The sequence below is a fragment of the Pterocles gutturalis genome, unplaced genomic scaffold (genome assembly GCF_000699245.1).
Source record: "Pterocles gutturalis isolate BGI_N339 unplaced genomic scaffold, ASM69924v1 scaffold44123, whole genome shotgun sequence".
Classification (NCBI taxonomy): domain Eukaryota; kingdom Metazoa; phylum Chordata; class Aves; order Pterocliformes; family Pteroclidae; genus Pterocles; species Pterocles gutturalis.
Genome location: NW_010122068.1, coordinates 1 through 3,346, shown reverse-complemented (window position 1 = coordinate 3,346; position 3,346 = coordinate 1).

Below are 3,346 nucleotides of genomic sequence, written 5' to 3'. Positions count from 1 at the left end.
TCTGTAGTTCCTGAAGCACCATTTTCACCAGTGACCCTTGATAGAGACTGCTACACTAAAAGCAGAGAGGATTCACTTTTAAATTGCAAACACTCGATGCAAATCCAGGTTGTTGCATTTTCTGCCCTTGCTGCATCCCAGCAGCTCCCCGCGTCCGTGGCTGCGGAGTTCAGCAATGCTGGTGATCTCCGACAAACCAAACCGGCCAATGTTCGGAGCCTGAGCGCTGTGCAAAGGCATTGCAGCACCTATGCTGCTGCTGTAGCCAGGGGCTTTGCTACCTGCTGCAGTAACCTCAGGTATGTCCTCAGCAGGGGCTGAGCTTGAGAAAAAAAATACAGAAAACAAAGTGGAGAGAAGGGCTGGCAGGACACGGATGCGTTCTGGGGTTGGGGTGGGGTTTTTGTTGTTTTGTTTTCAGCTCATTTTCAAAACAATTTTAAAATGTAAGCAGCCTCTAATTCTGTATCAACAATAGTTATAACGACATTTATTTACATGAAACCTATCAAAGCAGAGGTTCAGACCCAACAGACAGTTTGAAAGGCATTGTTCAGATTTCACAGACATCGCATAGTACAGAATATAACAGCATATGGAGAGCCCGGACAGTCAGTTTTTAATGGCCTGGATGGAAACAAAAGGTCTCAAGTGTGTTTTGAAGACCCCCGGGGGTATCAGGATTGAACCACGTTCAGAGCAGGTGACAGCGGCAGTGCTGCCGTGGGATGGGTGGAGGAGCTGAGGGCGTTGGACCTGATGGGTGCGATGGAGCAGTGTGATTAGGATTCTGACTTGTCTTTCGTAAATGCAAATATAAATGAGGGGGAAATGGAAAAACTGGTCAGATATTTAACTATCCTGCCAATATGCGTGTTCTAAGCGATATGGATTGATTTGTGTCGGCAAGCCTTGAAGTTTCCAATAGACATGTATAGAGGTCCCAGATGAAATTCTCCAGCTTTGGCATGCAAATATCTGCAGCATCGCTTTCCTGAACGAGGCTTCAGTCCCTGGAATTACTCGGTCTGTCAGTCCCCTACCCTACCAGGGATTCTTGTTCTTGACAAGCCCAGGAGATGCTGGTTTCTTCATCACTTCTGTAAAATGTGAGCAAATGTGTTCTACAGATTTTTTTTTAACTGAATAACCTTAACTACTTTAATTACGTAATTCAGAATTCTATGTCTTCCTCCGAACAAGAAAGCAGAAGTAATAATTACGTGCTGTGAACCAGAGATGAGTCTGAGTGAGGTACATTTATGCTTTCTAGCAGCACAGAGAAAATAAAGTGAATTATTTGTAAGTCTCCGAAAGGATGGATTTGTGAAGAGCAGTGTTCTGTTTATCTGATCTTGTCAGGAAGCGGAGCAGGAGCTGGATGCTGGTGAGGATTTTGCTGTTCTCTCATGGCGTTCCCACGAGCAGGCTGGGATCTAGGTGAGAGCGGCGGGTGGCTTGGCAGGTGCTTGGCACGCCATGGGCAAGGAGCCGTTGCTGACTCCGTGCTTGCAGAGGGGAAGGACCTGCAAGTCTGTCCTCTGTGATGTTATTGCTTTGACACTCAGACCTGTTTTTTTTTCTGTTTTATTGTTAGATCTTGGCATGTATTTTCTAATGGCTCTCCATTGCTTACAAAGCAGTGAGGGGTACAGATGCTGCAGTGTGGTGACAGGTGAAATAGTGTTGGGCTGAATTGTAGTGAGATGATGTACTTCCCATTGCATTGTGGGGTGACGTGGAAGTCCTGAATACCTTCCCTGCGTTTATTTGGATGACAAAAAAAAAAAAAAAAGTTGCAGAAGAGCAGCTTTTTTGGTCTTATTTAGTGGCTACTTAATCTCGGACTAGTTGTGTTTTGTCTTTGCTGTATTTGTTCCCTGGTACAGGTTAATCCATTTTATTTCTAAAAGCATTTAGTCAAATGATATTTGCTTGTGAAGGAGCAATCGTGCAGAAACACAGAGATCGAGCAATATTAATTTGAGCACATTAGTTCAGGTAAACACAGAATAAAATTCACGGAACAAATCCGTAACACTGCACCAAACAGCAAGCTGTGCTGACTTTGGCTTGTGGGATCGCGAGACGCATCTTCTGAAGCGGGCGGCCAGGTGAAGGCTTCCGTCACTGATTTTATTTCTGCGCAGCTGGGCACTCCTCCTCTGGATATTTTAAAATAATTCAGTTAGTTAATTCTGAACCCTTCAGAGGTGGGTTGTGAAGGAGGGTCCACAGCTCGGGATCCTGTCGGTGGGAATGCCCCACGGCCGTGCCGAGCCCAGGGGGATGCAGTGGGAGCATCAGCACATCCACGCACTTGCCATTTACTGTCGGCAAGTTTTCATTCAGGTTATTTGGGTCTGCATTCCACAGCATCACTCTTCATTGAACAGAGTCCTAAATTAATTTTCTGATGTTGGCAGCAAAGCACTGGAGCTTTGCCAGTTCCACGGAGCCACTGCTGTAACCCTGAATGAATACTTAAGGAAAAAATACATTAAAAAATCAGCAGATGGTGATGATTTCTTTTTTTTTTTTTTTCAGGATTTTCACACAATTATGGAACCTCTGCCGGCGCATTTGGAAATACCAGGTAGAACAAGGTAGGCTGCAAAAAAAGCTGATTTGGCAAATGTCACTAGCTTTAGTCTTCAAAAAACTGGAGAAGGATCACTGCTAGGAGTTGCTGCCTAGGGAAGTCTGAAAGATGTGTCATAACAGTCATAAAGTATTCCACGAGAGTAACAAAAACCCAGTGGTACATCTAACAGTGTGTGGGGAAGGGGACCTTGCTGGTATTTTTACTCTAAAACACAGAGAAACGGAGCATGTGCAACGCCTTCCTGCAGACAGTTCAGACGCCAGGGTCTGCTCCTCCAGGGCTTTCACTATAGACTTGGTTGCATCTTGGTTAAAATTTTCATGATTTTTATGATGCTACCCCTACGGACTGCTGAGGCTCCCGGGTTGCGGTAGCCTGATGGCTTTGGAAGATGTCCCGGGGGTTTGCAGTGGGTGAGAGCTATTGGGATGCTCGTGCTGCAAGGAGAGGGAGGGGTTTGGGGGTCTCGGTAGGGTATGGATCCTAACGAGATATTGGAGAAACGCTGAGAACAGGTCCGAATCCTGCTGTATGTGGAAAATTTGGCAGAGCCTGCCAGAGCAACTCGGGGAAAAACGCCAAAAGCCGCAAATAGGTATTTGATAAAAATTTATCGATTTTTTTTTTTTTTGTCCATTTTTCTGGGCTGGTTTTATGTATCTCTGCCGTTCACACCGCTGTCCTTGCTGCAGCCCGGCGGCGGGAGCAGGGACCCCCCCGGCAGCGGGGGCGGGGAAAGCG